This window comes from Nicotiana tabacum, chromosome 11, assembly GCF_000715075.1.
Source record: "Nicotiana tabacum cultivar K326 chromosome 11, ASM71507v2, whole genome shotgun sequence".
In the NCBI taxonomy this organism is placed as follows: domain Eukaryota; kingdom Viridiplantae; phylum Streptophyta; class Magnoliopsida; order Solanales; family Solanaceae; genus Nicotiana; species Nicotiana tabacum.
The window spans coordinates 26,235,516-26,247,523 of record NC_134090.1 but is presented as its reverse complement, the minus strand read 5'-3'; positions in this window follow the sequence as shown (position 1 = coordinate 26,247,523).

The window sequence follows — 12,008 nt, the reverse complement described above, 5'->3', positions numbered from 1 at the left end:
GTATCAATCTTTAAAACACCTCAAACAACATCAAATCGACCAAAACACATCGGATTCAAGCCTATGTTTCCAAAATATTCAAAATTACGCTTTTGATCAAAAACCCAACCAAACCACGTCCGAGTGACCTGAAATTTTGCACACGCATCCCAAATGATACAACTGAACTACTGCAACTCTCGAAATTTCATTCTGATCCCTATATCAAAATCTCTCCTACCAACCGAAAATCGCCAAAATATCAATTTCGCCAATTCAAGCCTAAACCTAGTCCGAACATCCAAAACTTATTTCGATCATGCTCCTAAGTCCTAAATCACCTCGTGAACCTATCCAAACCATCGAAGCTCACATCCGATCCTTCTAACACATAAGTCGACATCCGGCTGACTTTTCCAACTTAAGCTTCCTCAAAAGAGACTAAGTGTCTCAAATCTTACCAAAATCATTCCGGATTCGATCCGACCAAACCGATACCACATAACATGGATAAACATAGCATAAAGAAGCAAAAATGGAGAAAATGGAGCGGTAACTCATGAGACGACTGGCCGGGTCGTCACATCAGCACTTAATAAGCTGAAGTTTTTGTACTGGATTCAATAGTTTTGTCGTAAAGCTTTTTCAAAAAACTTCAGTAGAAGATGCTGAAGTTATTTAGTTCATTTCTAAAACTTCAGCAATTGATAAGCTAAAGGTTTTGTCCTGCATTCAATAGTTTTGTCGTAAAGCTTTTTCAAAAACTTCAGCATAAGGTGTTGAAGTTATTTTGTGCATTTCTAAAAACTTCATCCGTTAATAAGTTGAAGTTTTTGTCCTACAGTCGACACTTTTGCTATGAGTTTTAACCAAAACTTCAGCCTAAAAATCAGAAGTTATTTACTTCATGCTGAAGTTTAGCATGTTGAATTTCAACAAAAATATACTTAAAATTCATGAAAAAAGATACAAACATATTTGGTTCAACCCAAGTAAACTAAAGAACAAAAATTTAAAAGACAAACATCACAGAATTCACACAAATTAATGTATATTCACAAAATCCAATTTTGTTTTCACTTACATCTTTGGGAAAAAAAGAAAAAATTTATTTTTTGTTTACAAGTTATTCTTTATTCAAAAAATTCACAGAGTGTCTTTGTATTCTCCATAGTCATGTCTTAGTTGCTCTTCTGGAGTTTCATAACCGCTATCTTGTTACCACTTTCCATGAGTCCAAGGATTTGCAGCCAATTCTCTGTTGAATACCAATGCATGTCTTTGGTTATAGAACACTAAAATTCGTGTCCAACTAAACTTTACTACTATGATTTTTTTAGGAACTGCCGTCTTATTTTATAAGAAAAAAACAAGAAAATGTTGGCAAAGACATGTTTACTGGTGTGTAGCTGAGAATTTGTGGGAAGCAAAGATAATGAAGAAGAAGTCCAAAATACTTCATATGTGACAGAGAGTGGCCACATTTTGTGGTGCATCAAAAACTTGAGCTCCAGGACATTTTGATCTTTTTACTAGTTGATTAATCTAACTTTTATGTGTGCCCAACACCAAGAGCAAAATGTCTCAGAGCTCGAGTTTGTGATGCACTACAAACTGTGGCCACTCTCCTTTACATATGAAGTATTTGGGCTTTTTCTTCATTATCTTTGCTTCCCATGAACTCCCTGCTACACCCAATAAGCATGACTTTGCCAACATTTTCTTGTTTTTCGTTGAATATAAATTTAACGAAATATGATAGAAGTCTATTGTAACAACCCGACCAGTCGTTTTTAGCATTTGCACTTCGCTCGCTGGTTCTCGGGCATGACTATCCCCACATGATATATTATGACTCATGTAAATCGTCAGTTTTGGTTTTCAGGTTAATTGGAATTAGATATGGAAGAATGGTTCTCAACTTGAAGATTTAAATTTGAAAGGTTTGACCGAGTTTTGACTTCTTAGTATTTGATATCAGATTTGAATTTTTATGATTTGATTAGCTCCGTTGGGTGATTTTGGACTTAGGAGCGTATTCAGAATGTATTTTGGAGGTCCATTGTAAATTTAGGCTCGAAATGGCTAAAAACGAAAATTTAAGTTTGGAAGTTTGACCGAGGGGTTGACTTTTTGATATCGGGATTAAAACCGATTCTGGAAATTGGAATAGCTCCATTATGTCACGTATGACTTGTGTGTAAAATTTGGTGTCAATCGAACTTGATTTGATAGGTTTCGGCGTTGCTTGTGGAATTTGAAAGTTCCTAAGTTCTTAAGCTTGAATCCGAAGTTGATTTGGTGTTTTGATGTTGTTTTGAGTGATTCAAAGGCTCAACTAAGTGTTAATTATGTTATGGGAGGTGTTGGTATGTTTGGGTTGAGGTCTGAGGGCCTCAGGTGTGTTTCGGGTGAGTTTTGAGCGAGTCCGGGCATTACCGGGACTCAGGCATTGGTTCTGGTGCTTAAATTTACAGCTGGGGTGGAAGTTTTACCACTAGGCGCGGTGGTTTTACTGCTGGGCGCGGTGGTTTTACCACTGGGGCGGAAAATGGTCCGCGATCTGCGGTGAGGAAGAATCCGCAGGTTCACTGGTCTGATTTCGGAAGCCTATATCTTTTGATCTACAAGGAATTTTGGGATGATTCAAAAACAAAGGTTGTAGGCCTTCGTTCTAGTTTTTAGAAAGCTAAATAAATCACAATTTGGACATCTGTAGAGAAATTTATGGCCAAAATACTAAAGCATGTCACTGCAGTCAATATTTTCCGTTGTAGCAATGGTTTTACCGCGGTCAGCAATGGTTTTGCCGCGGTCAGCAGTGATGGGAATCCGAGAGGTGCACTATAAATATGAGATTTAGGGTTTTATTTCATATTTGACCTAGAGAGCTCGGGTTTTGGTGATTTTTGGAGGGATTTTCAAGAAAACCATCGGAATTTGGAGCATCCGAAGGCCGATTCAAGAGGCAAAGGCATCGCGGGCTAGAGTTGGACTGGATTGAGGTAAGTAATGATTGTAAATGTTTGTCCTGAGGGTATGAAACCTCGGAATTCACATCGTTGTGCTACTTTGAGGTGACGCACATGCTAGATGACAAGCGTGGGGTCGTGCACCGTTAGGAATTGTGACTTAGTCCGTCCCGTATGACTGTTAAGTCATGTATTTGACTAAAACTTGTTTGATATCATTGTGTTTTTGAAAGCATTATCATATTTTGGGCTAAATGCCATATTTGGGCCTCGTGCCAACTGTTTTGGACCCTTAGGGGATTTTTACTACTATTCCGCATTGTTTTTACTTCATATTTGTACTCAGTCATGCTGTATTCTACGGTTTTTATAACTCAACCATATTTACTCCATTTTGATATTTTGGGCTGAGTGTGAGCACGCGATTTTTTGTCTCATACGAATTACTCCAAAAGAATTCCCAAAATTAGGTCTTTTCTTTAATTATGTGTTATTTTTAGGAATTATTGTGTGATTTCCCTGATTGTTCGCATATATTTGTGTGCATGTTTAATTTTGTTAATGCATAAAAAATACAAAAATATAGCATTTTCATTTAAGATTTGATTTTTACATTTTTTGGAATTAATTAATAATTAGGAGTTTTACAAAAATGAAAATTCAAAAAAAATAATAATAACATATTTTTGTAATTTTAGTCAAATTGTGTGATTTTCTTTTAATTTGGCATTTAATTATTTGTGATAATTATTAGTTAGAATTAATTAGTATTTTTAAGTTAATTTGGTGTTTTATAATTAATTAGGATTTTAGTTTTAATTGTTGAAAAGAAAAAGGAAAAGAAAATTGAAAAGGAAAAGAGAATAAGAAGAGGAAAATCTGGTTGGGCCAATTTAGCCAGGCCCAAAACCAAAACTCAGCCAAACCCATTGAGAATAAGAAGAGGAAAATCTGGTTGGGCCAATTTAGCCAGGCCCAAAACCAAAACTCAGCCAAACCCATTGAGAATAAGAAGAGGAAAATCTGGTTGGGCCAATTTACTAATTGAGAAGCTTCTAATAGTGGTAGGGTAGTATTTGCATTATCAAATTAACTAAAAGCACTAATTGAGTGGACAATTAAGTGGATGATTAAAGAAATGAAAAGTTGAATTGGTAGTGAAAAATGCACTAATTGAATGCCCATTTAAGGGAGTTGAAAATCAGATTAGAGAAGAAAAAAAAGAGGGGGCGGAGAGAGCGGTATACATTCGATATACATTCTGGATTCACTGGATATACAGGTGCAGAGAGCTAAGAAAACTTGGAAGAGATTCTGAGAGAGGGAGAACATTAAAAGAGGGTAGAAGGCTAGGAAATTCGGAGAGGAAAAAAAAGAAGGGGGCGGAGAGAGCGGTATACACTCGATATACACTATGGATGCACTGGATATACAGGGGTAGAGAACTAAGAAAACTTGGAAGGGATTCTAAGAGAGATATAGGAAGAGAGATACACAAAAATAGATACAGAAAAAAAATCAAAAACGATTGCAGAATTTCAAAAAAATACACTGTTTCATTGAGTCATTTGGTAATTTCTGAAGTTTTCTTCTAGTATGGAAGCAATTCCTGATTAGCTGATAATAAAAAAGGTTTACGTCGAGTCGGGTTTGAGGTCTGCTGATTCACTAAGATTGAAATTAGGGTCTGACTATCGTATCACATCCCTTGGTTTTAAAATTAGTCTGCTGGTTCATTTTCAGGTGTTGAATACTACTGCTGCTATTGGTTACTGCTGATACCTCATTTTTCTGCTTCCTTCTTTCATTTCCAGGTGCACACTTGAACTCAAATTGATGTAGCTTTGAGATGAACATGAAATGAAAGTACTCAGACATTTGTTTACTAGATGATGCATGTTTGGACGACTATACATCTGTAGTTAAGTAGATATTAATGATATGTAATTGTGTAGTGTAGTCTAATTGGATTTATATTCACATGAAACTTGGACTGCGTAATTTGTACCTAACTGGACTGTTTGGGACTGTTAATTTGTGGTTATCCAGTTGTAGCCTTAGTATAGCTTAGAACTTGCTTTAATTTAACGGTTTTGTTTTAAAAAACAAACAGAAATAGTTTGGGTGTTGCAATTGATTTTGAGATCAGCGTATGATATCCACATTAATTTTAATTTCAAGCTGAAGAGACGTCTCAAACAACTTTGTATTGCAGTAGCTAAGATCAATAGATTAGTTACTCATATCAACATTTGCGTTTCATTAAGTAGTTTAGTTTAGCTGTATGATGATTAGATGTGAATAAAGTGTGAAGTTAGGCTATTAACCTATTCGTGTTAGTGTAAGTAAAATCTCGTAATTAAGTTGCTTAGCCTGCTCATCTGAGGTTTATATTCATGACTATTTTTGTTAAAATTCAATTCACGTTTTCCAGTTTGTTTTGCCTTTAGTAATATCCAGAAGTTCACTAGTAGGTAAATAGATAAGAAAAATCTAAATTTTAGAATATAAATCCAATCCAGTTGGTTTAGATGTCTAGCTGTTTTGAATTTTATTGAGATGAGCATATGAGTATGTCAAGTGTTGATTTGAATAAATGTGAAATAGCTCCATCATTTGCAAGTTAATAAGCCTGAATGTCAAGGGTGGGCCTGAATGAAGTCTGTCTGAAGCCCAACTTGAGTTTTGACTGTGTCTTATTCTTACTGGGCTGAGCTTGAAGCCCAAGGGAATTACTGAAATTTTGAATAAAAGTCAAGGACGTAAGTATATTAGTTCTTGAACAATACTAATTAATTATGGTTTTTTCTGTTATTATTAGAGACAAACTAAGTAGAAAATTGTAGTTTGCTTTAGGTTGGCCTTTAAATAATAAATGAGGCGAGCCCTGCTAAACAAAAATGCATAAATTGTGGGGTCCTCTTAAATGTCTATAATAAAATACTTAGAATTCGAGATGGGCCGTTTAGCGAATTTCACAGCCCTCCCCAAAGATAATAACGCATTAGTCACTTTAGGTGCACTTTTAATAATTTACCTTCTTAAACTCGGGTGTGCATTTCATGTGACCCAAATCTAATCCCAAAACGTTGAATAAAATGTGTTCAGGATTGCGGGTGCATTTCATGTGACGCAATCCAAAGACACGTTTTAAACGACGTTCAATTTTCTCTAAAAATAATTGAATAAAAGCGGTTGAAAGCTAAAATTGGCACATAGGTTCAACATGTATTAAAATCAGATAAATAAGCTGAATATGACAGTTGAGCGATCGTGCTAGAACCACGGAATCCAGAAATGCCTAACACCTTCTCCCGGGTTAACAGAATTCCTTACTCGGATTTCTGGTTCGCGAACTGTTAAACAGAGTCATATTTTCCTCGATTCGGGATTCAATCGGTGACTTGGGACACCATAAATCTCCCAAGTGGTGACTCTGAATTTCTTAAAATAAATTCCGTTTCGATTGTCCTTTAATTAGAAAAACTCCCTTTACATATACCCTTTACCGGGGTGTAGGTGAAAAAAGAGGTGTGACAGCTCTGGAGACTCTGCTGGGGATAGAGCCCAGAATCTCTGGTTCAGGGTTCAAGAATTCGAGCTTAGAATAATTGTTATAGTTGGCTTTATCCATTATCTGATTTTGTTACATGATTTGGGCCTAATGTGCTAATTGATTGCTTTTACCGCTTTGATATTCCGTGAACTGTATATAAACTGTTGTGAAATCCCTCTTTTCTCTGAGTCTTCTAAATCATGAAGAAGTGTGCACTTCGTGTGACTTCTTTTCTGTTAGAGTCATATCCCAAATTTAAAACGAGGTTCGGATAAGTTGCAAAGCCGGCGAAGCTTCTGTATTCCCGGTACGCTGCCCCCCCCCCTCGGCATGAGCTGTCCGCTCGAGTAAGCCAGGTCTAGAACAAACACCCAGGTTCTGAACCTAGAATAACTCAACTTGATGCCGGATCCCTAGTAGGAACGCTTATTTGCATCATGTGCATTTGACTTAGGGGACTCAACACAGGGGTTGAGTCCGTCTAAGACAAGCAACCTGAAATGAAAAAGACTATCCTGATGCATCCTACTTGTTTTCTGTGCATTTATTTGTTCGGACTTGCATGCTGACCGACTTCTGAATCTCGGGAATATCAGAAATTTGAGAAAAAGAAAAAGGAGAGAGAGGAAATAACAGTGTAGAGAGTTAATTACCTATTTTTAGAATAAAACCAATGCCCAAATACTGTCGAAACTCTGCCAAAATTTTGAGAAAATAAAAAGAAAATATTTTATGTTTTTAAAATTGTTTGTTTTACTCAAAAAGCAAAAATGCGTGAAAAAGAGTCTTTTATTTTAGTTTGTCTTGTTTTCAAAAACGGAGAAGAAAAATAGTTTGTTTGTTTGTTATAAAAGAAACAAAGGAAAAAGAATCTTGTTTTCAAAAATAGCTAGTTTCTCTGCCCGAACTACGCAGGTTTGATTCTCACCGGATGTGAGATACGTAGGCAACCCTCATCGGGTCCAACTTCTCCTTTTGCAAAAATAGCCAAAAATGTCAAATTTTAATTTTCGTCATAAATAAGTCGGGTGATGCTTTTTTTGTCAAAAATAGCCGATTGTCCCCAAAAGGGACGCCAGAAGGCCGATTTTGCATAAATAGCCACCTTTGGTCATTATTAAGATTTCGATCGGTTAATCCACACAACCTTAAAATCTTCGTCTCCGAAGTGCTGAAAGGCCGTGTTTGAAAAACTGGGTCTTTCATTTTAGTTTGGAAAAAAAATAGTAGTTTTGTTTTGAATCAAATAAATTTATCTTTTTCTTAATCACCTTAATAAATGTACAGGATGAGAACAAATGCAAATGAATCTTTCACCATACTTAATGAGGTCCCCCTCCAGCTCCACATGTGGTGGAATGATCTGGGAGAAGGCAACAAAGAAATAGTGGCTAAAATCCTGGGAGGTCTTGTCGGTCTACTAAATGTCAAGCCAAAGTCGGATGTCATCGAGGCCTTAATACCATTTTGGGACCCGACCCGCAAAGTGTTTCGCTTTGGGGGTTTTGACCTTACGCCCACGCTGGAGGAAGTCGCGGGTTATGCTAATAACAATTACACTAAGCTCGAATTCTTAACCCTGAACCAGTGGTTCTGGGTTAAAATCCCCAGCGGAGTCTCCAGAACTGTCACACCTCCTTTTTCCGCACCAGCGAGGGTACAAGGGAGTTTTTCCAATTAAAGGACAATCAAAACGGGATTTATTTATTTATTTCAGAGTCGCCACTTGGGAGATTTAGGGTGTCCCAAGTCACCAATTTTAATCCCGAATCGAGGAAAATAATGACTCTATATTACAGTCTGCGTACCAGAAATCCGGATAAGGAATTCTGTTAACCCGGGAGAAGGTGTTAGGCATTCCCGAGTTCCGTGGTTCTAGCACGGTCGCTCAACTGTTATATTCGGCTTATTTATCTGATTTTAATACAATTATGAACCATGTGCAAATTTTATCTTTTAACCGCTTTATTAATTATTATTATTAAGAAATGTGAACATCGCTTAAAACATATCTTTGGACTGTGTCACATGAAATGCACCCACAATCCGAAACATATTTTATTTGATGTTTTAGAATTTGGATTTGGGTCGCATGAAATGCACACCCGAGTTTAAGAAAATTAAATTATTAAAGACGCGCCTAAAGCAACTAGCGCATTATTATTTTGCGGAGGCCGTGAAATTCGCTAAACAACCCTCCTGAATTCTAAGTAATTTAAACAAGTATTTACTGAGGGCCCCACAATTTGTGTTTTTATTTGGCGAGGCTCATCTCATTCTTATTTTTTTTAAAAGGATTTGCAACGTCATGAAAATGCATCTCGGGCCACGCCACAATCAATGCGCCCGTGACTAAAGACATATTTCGACTCCGTTGAGATTTGCATTTGGGTCACATAAATGTGCACCCGAGTTTAGGGAGATAACATTATTAAAGGCGCGCCTAAAGCAACTAGCGCATTATTATTTTTTGGGTAGGGCCGTGAAACTTGCTAAACGGCCCGTCCCGGAATCTAAGTATTTAATATATACGTTTAGAGGGCCCCGCGGCTTGTGCATTTTTTTTTTATTTCTTTTTATTTTTATTTTTGCGAGGCTCGTCTCATTTTCACTTTTTAAGGGCAAACTTAAAACAACTACAATTTCCTACTAGTGAAGCCATCCGAGATTAAACAAAAAAACGATTCTAACCGGTAATAATATCCATGGTAAAAATGAAAAATAGAATAACCTCGTTCATATGCTCACATTAACTTTGAGCATGCAGTAACTAAACATAAAATACCATTTTTAACACAACAACAAAATTGTATTGTTGACATTCATCCATATCGAATATTTTCATTTATTGCCTTGAACCATAATATGCAAAATGAATGAAATGAAACAAAGGATGAAGAACACCAACCTTCGAACCTCGACAATCCTAGAACGACAAACAGTGCTTCCTACGGAACTCAGACCGGACCTTTCTGAACGAAGAACAACGACGGAACCTCGGACAGCGCCTCGACGTACCGGACCTCGACGAACAAAACAACCTCACTGGACTGAAGCAACGGCTGAGCTACTCAGCAACGCGGCGACGCAGCAACAGCTGCTGTATTTTTCGACGCAGCAACTATTGCGAGAAGCTGCAACAAAGGGGTCGTTGGAGGTGATGAAAGGAGCAACTATGGAGGTCTGTTTGGTTGTTGACGGAGCTGGTTGTTGCTGCGTTTGGAGAGGTCATTTGGGCAGTTGACGACGGGGGGTATAGGGTTTTTTTCGTGGGTTTTGGTAGGGTTTGCTGGTTGTCTTTCGACGTGGGGGAAGAGGGTCGGGGATAGTGACGACGATGGAGTTGAGGCTGGTAGCGGGCAGTAGGTGCGACTGGTTTGGGTTGTCTGGTTTCGTTTCCGGCCAGTTATGAGGGGGTTCGACGGGTCTGGTTTTCCGGTGGGAAGCTTAGGAGGAGGAGGGGTCGTGGTCGTTGATGGTGGTTATGGCGTCGGGACAGGTGGTCGACGAGACTAGGGCTGCGACGGGGAAGGTGGCTGACGGGTTGTTTGGTGAGTTGAAGAAGAAGACGATGGTTAGGGTGTTGGGTTGTGACGGGGTGGTTTTTTGGACTGGTGGTCGTTGACGGAGAGGGAGCTGGGTGGTTTGGAGGTGACGGTGTTTGGAAGGCAGCGATGGTGGTGGTGAGGGTGTCGACTGGTTTTTGCTTGGAGGGGTCGTGGGGCAGCCGGTGGTCGAAGGGCTGATGGGCTGTGACGGGAGGGGGGTTAGCTAGGGCTTCTTCTTCTTCTTCTTGAGGAAGAAGAAACGTGAACAGTATCCCTGCCCAAAAAATTTTTCAAGTCCCCCTTTTCCAGTCCAAGTCTCGTGCATTTGTATGGGTTTGCCCCAAAAAATGAGCCCCACGCGTGGTGGGGTTCGAGACTTATGTCCCCCACGCGTGGTGGGGTTCCCCATGTGTCTTGGACACGGTTTATTATGGGCTAGGTCCGAAAATTAGGCCTAAAACCGGGTAGTTTAAACCCGAATATTATTCTTTTGCCCGGACCCGAGAAATAGGAACACGTTGCTTAACTAGTCCTATGTAAGCAAAATAACTACCAAAAATAAGACTAGTATTTAAACAAAACTATATCTTTTTTTAAATATTTTTCAAGGTTTAAAATAGCTACAAAATATTAATAAAACTATTTATTTTTTTTGTAATTTTCGTTTTAAAATATTAAGATAAAATATGAGGTAATATTTTTGTATTTTTTCAAAGTTAAAAATGCCTATAAAACTTTAATAGAATTATTATTTTTGTATTTTTTCGAAATTATATAAGGTACAAAAAATAAAGTGCAATTTTTGTATTTTTCAAGTTTATGGGAAATACATAAACTAAAATTTATATATATATTTTTTGAAATTTTCTTTTTGCAACGAAATAAAGTAAAAATAGTTAAAATAGCTATACTAGACCCAATTTCACATATTCATGCTAAAAATGTGAAAATTCTTGGGGAGGGTCAAAAATCACGTGCTTACAGCTGCCCCTCTTTGACTGGAAACACAAAGAGTTTTCCGACAAAGAACGACTAGCCGTGTTTTTGACCCGACCATTACTGGGACGGACTACACTTCAGGAAAGGGAGGGAATGTGACCGAGCCCTGGTATCTGAGCTGCCTACATATCCTTGGTTATACAGGAATCAGGCCACGTGTAGTTCGGGAATGAGAGAGATGGTAGAGTGTACCGAAGTGAAGAGCCGATCGAGGTGCCGTTCCGTTGAGGTTCCGGTCCGCGGTCCTGCCATTACAACAAAATGAAAACTGAAAAAGACTAACTAAACCTATCAGCTACTAGTTACAAGGATTCCTATCTTCAAGTCTTCTGAAACTTGGTCTTGAGTCTTGAATGGTGCTTCATACAGACTTTGGATCTGAACCTTGATACTTGCTAGTTGTAGGTGCTAGTTCTTGAGCAGACCACATTTGTTCTCCACTTCCGTATTTTGGGCTCTTCCCTTTCTTTTTTTTCTTTTTTTCTTCTTGTTTTTGTTTTTTTTTTTTTGGTGACCAGCTTCTATTGATCATCCCAGACTGGGGATTTCCAAGACTTCTTGGATTCCGCAAATGCTCCCCATGCGCTTTTCCCAACATATGAAGCGTGGGGGACATATGGGAATTCCAAGGCTTCTTGGATTCCACAAATGTTCCCCATGTGTTTTCCCAAAAAGCAAGCGTGGGGGACATAGGGAATTCCAAGGCTTCTTGGATTCCGCAAATGTTCCCCATGCTTTGATTAAAATAACATCATGCTGGAAATGACCAAATGACCCATTCGCCCTTGACTGAATACAACATGTAGCACATAGGATGCCATAAGATGGTCTATTATTTTCAGGTTGCTTGTCCTAGACGGACCCAACCCCTGTGTTGAGTCCCCTAAGTCAAATGCACATGATGCAAATAAACGTTCCTACTAGGGATCCGGCATGTGACTTTGTTATACTAGG